This window comes from Triticum dicoccoides, chromosome 7B (genome assembly GCF_002162155.2).
Source record: "Triticum dicoccoides isolate Atlit2015 ecotype Zavitan chromosome 7B, WEW_v2.0, whole genome shotgun sequence".
Classification (NCBI taxonomy): domain Eukaryota; kingdom Viridiplantae; phylum Streptophyta; class Magnoliopsida; order Poales; family Poaceae; genus Triticum; species Triticum dicoccoides.
The window spans coordinates 188,562,362-188,575,750 of record NC_041393.1 but is presented as its reverse complement, the minus strand read 5'-3'; positions in this window follow the sequence as shown (position 1 = coordinate 188,575,750).

Genomic DNA, 13,389 nt, shown 5'->3' with positions numbered 1-13,389 from the left:
CGCAACTCTGAAGATTGGGATTCCGACGATGGTAAGGAGTCAGGTATGACACCTAAGTTTGGTCGTGTTAAATCTTTTATCGATACCGATGCCTTTCGTGGATTTAGCACTAAATATGGACTTGACTCTGAGATAGTAGCTTCTTTCTGTGAATCATTTGCTACTCATGTTGATCTCCCTAAGGAGAAGTGGTTTAAATATAATCCTCCCACTGAAGTAAAAGTAGTTGCACCTGTTACAGTTGAAGAAAAGACTATCACTTATAATGATCCTATTGTTCCTTCTACTTATATTGAGAAACCACCTTTCCCTGTTAGGATAAAGGATCATGCTAAAGCTTCAATTGTGGTTCGTAAGAGTAATAATAGAACATATACACCTCCTGAGCAAATTAAAGTTGAACCTAGTATTGCTATGGTTAAAGATCTCTTGGCTGATAATATTGATGGGCATGTTATTTATTTTGTGAACAAGCTGCTAGAATTGCTCGACCTGATGCTAAGAAACATAGACCTGTTGTAGGCATGCCTTTTATTTCTGTTAAAATAGGAGATCATTGTTATCATGGCTTATGTGATATGGGTGCTAGTGCAAGTGCAATACCTTTTTTCCTTATATGAAGAAATTATGCATGATATTGCACCTGCTGAGGAAGAAGAAATTGATGTTACAATTAAGCTTGCCAATAGAGATACTATTTAACCAATTGCGATTGTTAGAGATGTTGAAGTCTTGTGTGGCAAAGTTAAATATCCTGCTGATTTTCTTGTTCTTGGTTCCCCACAAGATGACTTTTGTCCCATCATATTTGGAAGACCCTTCTTGAATACTGTCAATGCTACAATAGATTGCGAAAAGGATGTTGTTACGATTGGCTTAGGAGATATGACTCATGAGTTTAATTTCACCAAATTTCGTAGACAACCCCATGATAAAGAATTGCCTAGTAAGGATGAAATTATTGGTATTGCTTCTTTGTCGTGCCTCCTACTGATCCTTTAGAACAATATTTGCTAGACCATGAAAATCATATGTTTATGAATGAAAGAAGGCAAATAGATGAAGTATTCTTTAAACAGGGACCTATTTTGAAACACAACTTGCCTGTTGAAATCTTAGGGGATCCTCCACCACCCAAGGGTGATCCCGTGTTTGAGCTTAAACCATTACCTGATACTCTTAAATATGCTTATCTTGATGAAAAGAAGTTATATCATGTTATTATTAGTGCTAACCTTTCAGAGCAGGAGGAGGAAAGATTATTGAAAACTCTGAAGAAGCACTGTGCTGCTATTGGATATACTCTTGATGATCTTAAGGGCATTAGTACCACTCTATGCCCCGGAGGAATACATAAGGGACACTTTCCAGAATGTTCCAGACTCCAAAAAGGAATAGGTATGTGGTATGGTAAGTAAACTGACTCCAAAACAGTTCTAATAGCATTTTTTCTCTGTTTTGGAATATTTAAGAAAATAGGAAAATAAGAAGTAGTCCGGGAAGGACACGAGGCTTCCACGAGGATGGAGAGCGCTCCCCCTGCCTCGTGGGCACCTCGTGTGCTCTCTAGACTCCACTTTCTTGCACGATACTTCTTTCGGTCGGTAAAAAATCATTTTATAATCTCCTGAAGGTTTTGACCACCGTATCACGCAAAAATCTTCTGTCTTTGTTTCGAGTTGTTTTCTGTCAGATTTGTCAAGGCCAGGTATCATGACGTCACCCTCCTCCAACAATGAAGACAAGGATGCATGGCTGTTGAAGATAGAGCTGAAGATAGAAGAACCAGTGGAGATCAACAAGGATGATGGGATCAAGAGGGCCATGGAGGATCAAGCTCCGGCGGCAGAAGGAAACATCCCTCAACCTCTTCCTAACCTCTTTACCCCAACTGAGATTAAAGCTTTCAAGATGATTGAGTTAGCTCGCATACAAAAAAGTATCTCACACAGGAAAATATTTTGTTGAAGGATCATATCGTCGCACTTAAGGGCATTATCCGCAAATTGGAAGAGCTTCTACGCTCGATGTGCGACTATCCATCATCATCACCATCTCCGAGGACATAATCACATGGGTGTGGGCACTCCCCTTGGCAACTGCCAAGCTTTGGGGAGTTGTCCCGGTATCGTATCACCATCACACTCCTATCTTTACTGTTTTACTTAGTTTGATCCTTTTAGTAATATCTTGATCTAGTAGAATAAATTTTTGGTATGAATTAGTTTTGAGTTTTGCTTTGTGATCCCTCTGTGTAATCGAGTCCGTGGGCTATATATAATAAAGATTAGTGTTGAGTCAAGGTCTTTGCTATCTTGCTATGATCTTAAGTGCATAAAAGAATAAAAGAAATAAAAGAGATCATATTGATCTTATGGATAGTAATGACTTCACATATAGAGAGTGCGATGATTAAAAGTTGTTGAGAGTTGGCAAACATAGTTTTGGTCATCGTTGCAATTAATAGGAAGTAATAAAGAAAGAGAGGTTTTCACATATAAATATACTATCTTGGACATCTTTTATGATTGTGAGCACTCATTAAAGTATGACATGCTAAAGAGTTGATGTTGGACAAGGAAGACAACGTAATGGGTTATGTTTTCTCACATCTCAGTTAAAGTATATTGTCATGGATCATTCAAACATGTTGAGCTTGCCTTTCCCCCTCATGCTAGCCAAATTCCTTGCACCAAGTAGAGATACTAATTGTGCTTCCAAATATCCTTAAACCTAGTTTTGCCATGAGAGTCCACAATATCTACCTATGCATTGAGTAAGATCCTTCAAGTAAGTTGTCATGTTGCAGGCAATAAAAAATGCTCTCTAAATATGTATGACTTATTAGTGTGGAGAAAATAAGCTTTATACGATCTTGTGATATGGAACTAATAAAAGCGACAGACTGCATAATAAAGGTTCATATCACAAGTGTCAATATGAAGTGACATTCTTTTGCATTAAGATTTCGTGCATCCAACCCTAAAAGCACATGACAACCTCTGCTTCCCTTTGCGAAGGGCCTATCTTTTACATTATGCAAGAGTCAAGGTGATCTTCACCTTTCCTTTTTATATTTTATCCTTTGGCAAGCACCTCGTGTTGGAAAGATCCTGATATATATATCCAATTGAATGTAAGTTAGCATGAACTATTATTGTTGACATTACATTTGAGGTAAAAGGTTGGGAGGCAACACTATAAGCCCCTATCTTTCTCTGTGTCCGGTTAAAACTCTATAACCATAAGTATCGCGTGAGTGTTAGGAATTGTGAAAGACTAAATGATAGTTGAGTATGTGGACTTGCTGAAAAGCTCTTATATTGATTCTTTCCGATGTTATGATAAATTGCAATTGTTTCAATGACCGAGATCATAGTTTGTTAGTTCTCAATGAAGTTTCTGAATCATACTTGACATTGTGAATAGATTGTTACTTGAGCATAAGAGATCATATGACAAAAAAAATATATGTTCTTGTTATAAGAATGATCATGATGCTCTCATGTCCGTATTTTATTTTTATCGACACCTCTATCTCTAAACATGTGGACATATTTTTCGATATCGGCTTTCGCTTGAGGACAAGCGAGGTCTAAGCTTGGGGGAGTTGATACGTCCAGTTTGCATCATGCTTTTATATCGATATTTATTACATTATGGGCTGTTATTTCACGTTATGTCACAATACTTATGGCTATTCTCTATTATTTTACAAGGTTTACATAAAGAGGGAGAATGCCGACAGCTGGGATTCTGGGCTGGAAAAGGAGCAAATATTGGAGACCTATTCTGCACAGCTCCAAAAGTCCTGAAACTCCATGAAAGTCATTTTTGGAATTAATGATAAATATTCAACGGAATAAATACCTGAGGGGGGCCACCCACTCTCCACGAGGGTGGGGGCGCGCCCTACCCCCCTGGGCGCGCCCCCTGCCTCGTGGGCCACCTGGCAGCCCTCCGGTGCCCATCTTCTGCTATATGAAGTCTTTTACCCTGAAAAAAATCATAAGCAAGCTTACAGGATGAAACTCCGCCGCCACGAGGCGGAACCTTGGCGGAACCAATCTAGGGCTCCGGCGGAGCTGTTCTGCCGAGGAAACTTCCCTTCGGGAGGGGGAAATCATCACCATCGTCATCACCAACGATCCTCTCATCGGGAGGGGGTCAATATCCATCAACATCTTCACCAGCACCATCTCCTCTCAAACCCTAGTTCATCTCTTGTATCCAATCTTTGTACCAAAACCTCAGATTGGTACTGTGGGTTGCTAGTAGTGTTGATTACTCCTTGTAGTTGATGCTAGTTGGCTTATTTGGTGTAAGATCATATGTTCAGATCCTTAATGCATATTAATACCCCTCTGATTATGAACATGAATATGCTTCTTGAGTAGTTACGTTTGTTCTTGAGGACATGGGAGAAGTCTTACTATTAGTAGTCATGTGAATTTGGTATTCGTTCGATATTTTGATGAGATGTATGTTGTATTTCCTCTAGTAGTGTTATGTGAATGCCGACTACATGACACTTCACCATTGTTTGGGCCTAGGGGAAGGCATTGGGAAGTAATAAGTAGATGATGGGTTGCTAGAGTGATAGAAGCTTAAACCCTAGTTTATGAGTTGCTTCGTAAGGGGCTTATTTGGATCCATATGTTTCATGCTATGGTTAGGCTTACCTTAATACTTCTTTTGTAGTTGCGGATGCTTGCAATAGGGGTTACTCATAAGTGGGATGCTTGTCCAACAAAGGGCATTACCCAAGCATCGGTCCACCCACATATCAAATTATCAAAGTAACGAACGCGAATCATATGAGCGTGATGAAGGCTAGCTTGACGATAATTCCCATGTGTCCTCGGGGGCGCTTTTCTCATTATACGAACTGTCCAGGCTTGTCTTTTGCTACAAAAAGTATTGGGCCACCTTGCTGCACCTTATTTACTTTCATTGCTTGTTACCCGTTACAAATTATCTTATCACAAAACTATCTGTTACCTACAATTTCAGTGCTTGCAGAGAATACCTTACTAAAAACCGCTTGCCATTTCCTTCTGCTCCTCGTTGGGTTCGACACTCTTACTTATCGAAAGGACTACGGTAGATCCCCTACACTTGTGGGTCATCAGCCCCCAAGTGCCAAGTAAAATACTTGTATTGTGCTTGGGACTTTAAACAAAGTGATCGTAATAATGCATGTCATTTGCAAACTGCAGGCTGAACTCAATGCAAAAGAATCCCAAGTCGCCGACCTTCAAGAGAATATCAAGTCTCAACAATCTGAAACTTCCAAGGCTAAATCAAAATTGACAACCGCCTAGGAAGATATGGAGAAGTTGAAAAAGGACTTCAAGGCTGACAAAACAAGCTGGGAATCTGACAAAGCAGCTCTGTTGAAAAGAGCAGAAGAAGTTGAGGCAGCCCTTAAGCCGGTGGTTGAAGAGCTTTCCGGTTTAAAACATTAAATTAATACCATGACATCCGCTATCTTTGGTAAGTAAGATTATTCCAATCTGTTACCATACATGTAGTTGAATAATCATTCATCCGGCTTATCAATTTATTTGGTAATGCAGGCTCTAGAATCGCCCATCTTGGTGCAGACATACGCATGAAGTTGAAAGCCGCCTATACTCTGATAGAACAATTGTATATTGGCCCACAATGGGCTATCTCTGCAGCTTCTCATAAAAAGCAACCACCAACTCTTATCAAAGACACGCTAGAAAAGTTGTCTGTACTACCCCAAAGGGTTGAGAATCTGAAGCGATCAGCTGCTAGAGCCGGTGCAATCACTACGCTAACCCGGGCAAAGGCGTGGCAAGCAGATCTTGACCCAGAAGACTTGGCCAATGGCTTCCCAAGTGTAAAGGAGGACGGGTCGCCCTTTAGTGCTGAGGACTTTGCTGCAATAGCAAGAGAAATGCGCCCTTTAGCAAGCAAACTAGCTGAAGACACCGACCTGTCCCATTATCAGGCAGTTTATGATGCTGACAACAAGAAGGTTAAAGCACCAGTTTATGAATCCCAGGACCATATTCCTCCCATTCGTAAGCATGCTTTTTCCCTGATATTGACCCATCAACACTTATTTATGACAAAGTTTTGTTCAAACCTTTGACTAGGATCAATTCGGCCACATCTAATTTCCAGCCAACGGGTGAAGAAGAAGGAGATGAACCGGTCCAAGATGACCCGTAGTCCTCTACCCGCCAAGGCCAAGATCACTAATCCAAGGGTTGGCTTAGCATCTTCCACTTGAGATACTATATGAATCAAAACACTTATTCTCTTTGGTCGTGCGATGCCTTGTAATAGGCTAGCTTGAAAACAATGATTTGCCATGCCATCACGCATGTTGATTTGCATAACACTTATGAGCCATTTGATCTTATTTGATGATCCACTATTTATTGCTCATAATCATTGTCAACTTTGTTGATCATGTTGTCATCAACCCTGCATACAAATAGGGAAAAAGTGCCTTGGCGCTTTACCCCAAGGTGGGTCATAATGCCCCATATGAAAGCCAATAGTGTCTGCATCGTCCACAACCAGGGCCGGTTTATCAAAACCTCATATAATCATAACAAAATAAATATCATACCAGTGATACTTATGCGTGTTTCTGGCTTACATGCCACATGCAGTAAGGGTAACAACCCAGACTCAGAGCGCAGCGCTTTGTGCAATTTATTCATATTGTCGGCTTACAACGCCATAGATAACAAAGGGTAACATCCCAAAATCTTTAGAGTACAGAACTCCAAACATATGATCATCATACACTGGTGACTTAACGTCCAAAACCAAGACGGGTTAGCAAAACACCGGATATTTTGAAATATGAATCATAAAGATCAAGGCAACATGGCCCGGATCAACTTTCAACCATATATCAATATGGTACAAACAAAAATCACCAAAAAGATACAAAGTCAATATAAACCAGAGAAACAAGGCATTCAAAGGCTACCAAGCCTCAACATGAAGTGCTATTCAAGGGCTACACAGCCACCGAGTTACTCCTTAATTCAAACCTGTAAGCCGGGCCTCACATGACCAATCACCGTTTTAACATTGACAAGTTCAGGATCTTTATAAGATTGACTGTCAAGAGTACAGCGAGTCATTCCAGGATTACCTAGTCGTTGTGGCAAGCATACAAAAGCAGGATAACCCAGATTTTTGGTGAATACACCTGGCGTCCAAGCCTATTACAAGGGTCAACAAAGCTTTGTTCATTTAACAAGGAACCCCCAAGTAATATTTTGATCCAGGCGTACAAGCCGGACCAATAGGGTAGTCACAACTATGCTCAATGACCAGGAAGCCCCCAAGTATTTTGCAAGCAAGGCGTACAAGCCAGATCAAAAGGGTAATCATAGCTATGCTCAATGAGCAGGAAGCCCCCAAGTGACCTTATGAAGTGGCAATAAAGACTCAGATTCTCAGAAATGAAACAACAGAGGCCCTGAATCATCAGGGATGCCGACTTTATTATACTAATCATGATATATACATTGGTAAAAGTATGTACATCACAAGAGCCAGTGGCTTAGGTGTAATAAGGCTGAAGATGAGCAATATTCCATGGCCGGAGGGTCTCCTCCTCTGACGTGCGTGAGTCCTTGTGGTCTCGAACATCGATAAGGTAGTATGACCCGTTGTTCAAATTTTTGCTGACCACAAAAGGCCCTTCCCAAGGTGGGGATAACTTGTGCATGTCAGTTTGATCCTGGATGAGCTGGAGCACCAAATCTCCTTCTTGAAAGGTCCTGGTTTTAACTCGGCGACTGTGATAACGATGCAAATCTTGCTGGTAAATCACCGAACAAGCCGCCACAAGGTCACGGTGCTCATCCAAAAGGTCAATAGCATCCTGATGTGCTTTCTCATTATCAACTTCAACATAAGCCGCCACACGGGGCGAGTCGTGACATATGCCACTAGGGAGAACAACCTCTGCTCCGTAAACCATGAAGAAAGGTGCGTAACCCATAGATCTATTGGGGTGGTATTGATACTCCAAAGCACTGAGGGCAATTCTTCCACCCAACAACCCGGCATCCTATGCAAAGGGACCATAAGTCGGGGTTTGACACCTCTCAAGATTTCTTGGATCTTTCAGCTTGACCATTAGACTGGGGGTGAGCCACAGATGACACATCAAGCCGGATATGCTCTTGTTGACAGAACTCTTTCATTGCACCCTTAGACAAGTTAGTACCATTATCAGTAATGATACTATGAGGGTACCCAAAACGAAAGATCACCTTTTTGATGAATTGAACCGCCATTGCTGCATCACATTTGCTAACCGGCTCACCTTCAACCCACTTTGTAAACTTTTCAACAACTACTAGGAGATGAGTCTTGTTGTCCTTGGGAATTTTAAAAGGCCCAACCATATCCAGCCCCCAGACTGCAAACGGCCAAGTAATTGGAATCATCCTCAATTCTTGAGCCGACACATGAGCTCGTCTTGAAAATTTCTGACAGCCATCACATTTACTGACCAGATCTTCTGCATCAGCATGAGCCGTTAGCCAATAAAACCCATGACGAAAAGGCCTTAGCAACGAGAGATTTAGAGCCGACATGATGGCCGCAATCTCCTTCATGAATCTCCCTTAAAATTTCATGGCCCTCCTCAGGAGAAATGCATCATTGAAACATCCTTGTAACACTGCATCCGTGTAGCTCACCATTGACAATAGTCATTGACTTAGACCTCTGGGTTATTTGCTTGGCCAAGGTTTCATCCTCAGGTAACTCGCCTTGGGTCATACAAGCCAAATATGGAACACTCCAATCAGGAATAACATGGAGAGCCGCCACCAATTGTGCCTCCTGGTCAGGAATTGCAAGATCTTCCTCCGTAGGCAATTTAACTGATGGGTTATGCAAAACATCGAGGAAAACATTAGGGGGTACCGGCTTGCGCTGAGACCCCAGCCGGCTTAAAGCATCAACAGCTTCATTTTTCCTGTGATCAACGTGCTCCACTTGATAACCTTTGAAATGACGAGCAATAGTGTCAACCGCTCGGCGATAAGCCGCCATGAGTGGATCCTTTGAATCCCAAGTTCCTGACACTTGCTGAGCCACCAAGTCTGAGTCGCCAAAACACCTTACCCAGCTCAGATTCATCTCTTTAGCCATCTGAAGACCATGGAGTAAGGCTTTATACTCAGTTGCATTGTTAGTACAAGGGAACATCAACCTTAAAACATAACAAAATTTATCACCTCGCGGGGAAGTCCATATAACTCCAGCCCCTGAGCCCTCCAATTGCCTGGATCCATGAAAATGAATAGTCCAATATGTGCTATTCAGCTTATCCTCAGGCATCTGTAGTTCTGTCAAATCATTGATGAAATCCCCAAGTGCTTGAGACTTGATTGCTGCCCTAGGCATATACTTCAAACCATGCGGTCCAAGCTCAATAGCCCACTTGGCTACCCGACCTGTGGATTCTCTGTTTTGAATAATATCCCCCAAGGGAGCAGAACTAACCACGATGATGGGATGACCAAGGAAATATTGATTCAACTTACGGCTAGCCATGAACACACCATAAACCAATTTCTGCCAATGTCGGTATCTCTGCTTAAACTCAGTGAGCACCTTACTGACATAATAAACCAGCCTTTGAACCGATATTCTTTGCCTGACTCTTTCCTTTCAACCACAACTGCCACACTGACAGCTCTGTTGTTTGCATCCACATATAAAAGCAAGGGCTCCTTCTCAATAGGAGCTGCTAAAACCGGCGATTCAGCAAGCTGTCTCTTAAGTGCCTCAAATGCCTCATTAGCGGCATCACTCCAGACAAAATTATCTGCCTTCTTCATCATTTGATACAAAGGGATAGCCTTCTCTCCCAAGTGGCTTATAAACCGGCTCAAAGCCGCAATGCAACCCGCCAAACGCTGGACATCATTGATACATGTCGGCTTAGCCAAGGAAGTGATAGCCTTGATTTTCTCCGGGTTAGCTTCAATGCCTCTCTCAGAAACCAAGAAGCCCAACAGTTTGCCTGTTGGCACGCCAAAGACACACTTGGACGGGTTAAGCATCATTTTATAGACCCAGAGATTGTCAAAGGTCTCTTTCAAATCATCTATCAAAGTCTCTTTCTTCCTGGATTTCACAACAATATCATCCACATAGGCGTGAACATTGCATCCAATCTAGCCATGGAGGCAATTCTGAACACACCGTTGGTAAGTCGCCCGGGCACTCTTGAGCCCAAAAGGCATAGACACATAGCAGAAGGCTCCAAAGGGAGTGATGAAAGTTGTCTTCTCATGGTCCTCAACTGCCATCTTGATATGATGATAACCAGAATAAGCATCCAAAAAGCTCAAACGCTCACAACCCGTTGTAGCATCAATAATCTGATCAATACAAGGGAGAGCAAAAGAGTCAGCCGGATAGGCCTTATTAAGGTCTGTATAATCCACACACATACGCCAAGGGTCATTTTTCTTAAGCACTAGCACCGGGTTAGCTAACCACTCAGGATGAAAAACTTCAATGGTGAATCCAGCAGCCAAGAGCCGGGCCACTTCTTCACCAACTGCCTTGCGCCTCTCTTCATTAAAATGACGAAGGAATTGCTTGACTGGTTTAAACTTTGGATCCACATTAAGAGTGTGCTCATCGAGTTCCCTCGGTACACCTGGCATGTGACAAGGTTTCCATGCAAAGATGCCCCGGTTCTCACGGATGAACTCGATAGAGCGCACTTTCCTATTTCGGGTCCACATTAGCACTGATGCTGAACTGCTTGGACGAGTTGCCAGGAACAAAATCGACCAACTTAGTGTCATCTGCCGACTTAAACTTCAACAGGGGGTCATTCTCTGTAGTTGGCTTCTTCAAAGGTGTCATATCCGCCAGGTCAACATTATCTTTATAAAACTTTAACTCCTCGGTGGCACAGGCCGACTCAGCATACACAACATCACCCTCTTCACAATCCAGAGCAATCTTCCTATCACCGTGCACCATGATGGTACCCTTATGACCCAGCATTTTAAGCTGCAAATAAACATAACAAGGTTGTGCCATAAACATGGCATAAGCCGGCCGCCCGAAGAAAGCGTGATGTGGGCTTTTGATCTTGGCCACCTCAAAGGTCATTTTCTCTGCTCTGGAATCATGGTCATTTCCAAAGGCCACCTCCAGGGTTATCTTACCCACTGGATACGCCGACTTACCAGGGATCACCCCATGAAAACAATAGAAAATGTCTTAAGATCTTTGTCAGTCAAATTCATACGACGAAAGGTATCATAGTAAAGGATACTGATACTACTGCCCCCATCCATGAGAACCTTTGTAAACTTATATCCTCCTACCTAATGAGCAACCACCAATGCCAATTGACCCGAATTGTCAACCCGGGGCGGGTGATCCTCATGGCTCCATACAATAGGCTGCTCAGACCACCTCAAATAATGAGGTACTGCCGTCTCAACTGAGCTCACCACCCGCTTATGGATTTTCTGATCTTGTTTGCACAGACTTGTGGTGAACACATGGTATTGACCACTATTCAATTGCTTTGGATTGCTGATAACCAGACTGTTGCTGCTGATTCCCTTGACCAGATTGTTGATTAAAACCGCCTTGATTGCCTTGGCCCTGGAACCCGGAGCTTGAACCGCCGCCTCCAAAACCAGGTCCGTGAGAGCTGGATCCTGAACCACCATGCGGGCCATGATTATTCTATAAAAAATTAGAGTTTCTATACTCCCTCATGATGAAGCAATCCTTCCACAAATGACTAGCTGGCTTCTCCTGGGTTCCCTGCTTTGGGCAAGGCTGATTCATCATGGCCTCAAGGTTGTACTTCGGCCCTCCAAACCGGGGCGCTGATGTCTTACCCTTGCGATGTTGATTATTATTCCGCATATTGGTGTTAGCCACAAAGTCTAAACCGCTGTCGGCCTTGCGCTTACCATTACCACCTTGACCCGCCGTATTGTGATGTCCTTTTGCATTGCCACCCTTCTTCCCTTTGCCAGTTTTCTCCTCATCAGACTCTGGGTATTTAGTATTATCAGAGTCAACATATGAGAGCCGCCATGAGCTCCCCCGTATCATTGCAATTGCACTTAAGCCGCCCCAATTTCTTCTTAAGGGGAAGGGAGCGGTAATTCTTTTCCAACATCAGGAGTGTTAAAAACCGGCATTGATATTGTCCGACAAGTGTATAACGGTTGAGATCCGGTGCATCCAATTGGTTGTTGACTCGCCCTCACCTTGGACTCAAGAGTCTAAATCCAGAATCGACATAGGCTGCTTGCATGTGTCATTAAATTTTTAGATAAAACACACTTTCAACTGTACCCATGACCTAATGGAGTTAGAGGGCAGCCCTTTCAACCAAGTATGAGCCGGCCCATCCAACATTATTGTAAAATACTTAGCACATGCAGCATCGCTAACATCCAGCATCTCCATGGCCATCTCATAGCTTTCAATCCAAGCCTCGGGGGGTTGATCCTCCATGTAGTTAGGCACCTTATGGGGGCCCTTGAAATCCTTAGGCAAGCGCTCATTGCGTAGAGCCGGCACTAAACATGGCACACCTAAAGTTCTAGAGGTCACTCCTGCCTCCATAGATGCCGACGGGTAAATCGAAGGTTGTTGTTGAGCCGCCAACTGAGCCACCAGCTCAGCCTCATGCCGCGCCCTACCCTGGTCCACCAAAGTTCGAGCATCATTTCCAGCATGCGGCATGTCAGGACTACAAGGCTGATTGTGGTGCCGCTCACTGCTCGATACAGCCGGTTCATCAATGTGTGTGCTATAACTCCGGCTTGGACGCGGGATCGAGTGAATCCGTTCACGGCTGTATGAATAAGCCGCCTGTTGAGCCACAACCATCTGAAGGAGTTCTCTGGCTCGCCGTATTTCCATCACAGCTGCCGACTCATCCTGGACCGGGAGAGCCGCCAATCGAGTAGCCACAGCTATCATGTTATCCAGAGGACTAGAATAGTGACCCGGGGGCGTCGTAACATGCTAAGGATGGGTCAAATTCAAAGGTGGGGGGTCTGCAGCACATGGCTGAACCGGTGCTCCAGCCGCCGGCGCCTCAACGGCCCGATCCACAACAGGTGGGTTACTGGTTCCTGCCCCAGGCGTGTTGAAAATGTTTCTGGCATTGGAAACCGGGGGTAAACGACTTGCATGCCTTCTGTTAAAGACAGCGTTTAATGCTTTCGGTCTAAGCTCAAACAAAAGTTTTCTGCTTTAAGCCATTCTGCCTACCTCTCCAAGGTGGCTCGCTCCGTCGCCATCCGGGTGTTCTCAATGTTTAAATCCTCCTTGGCTTGAGCTATCTCATCACGTAACTTCGCAACATCC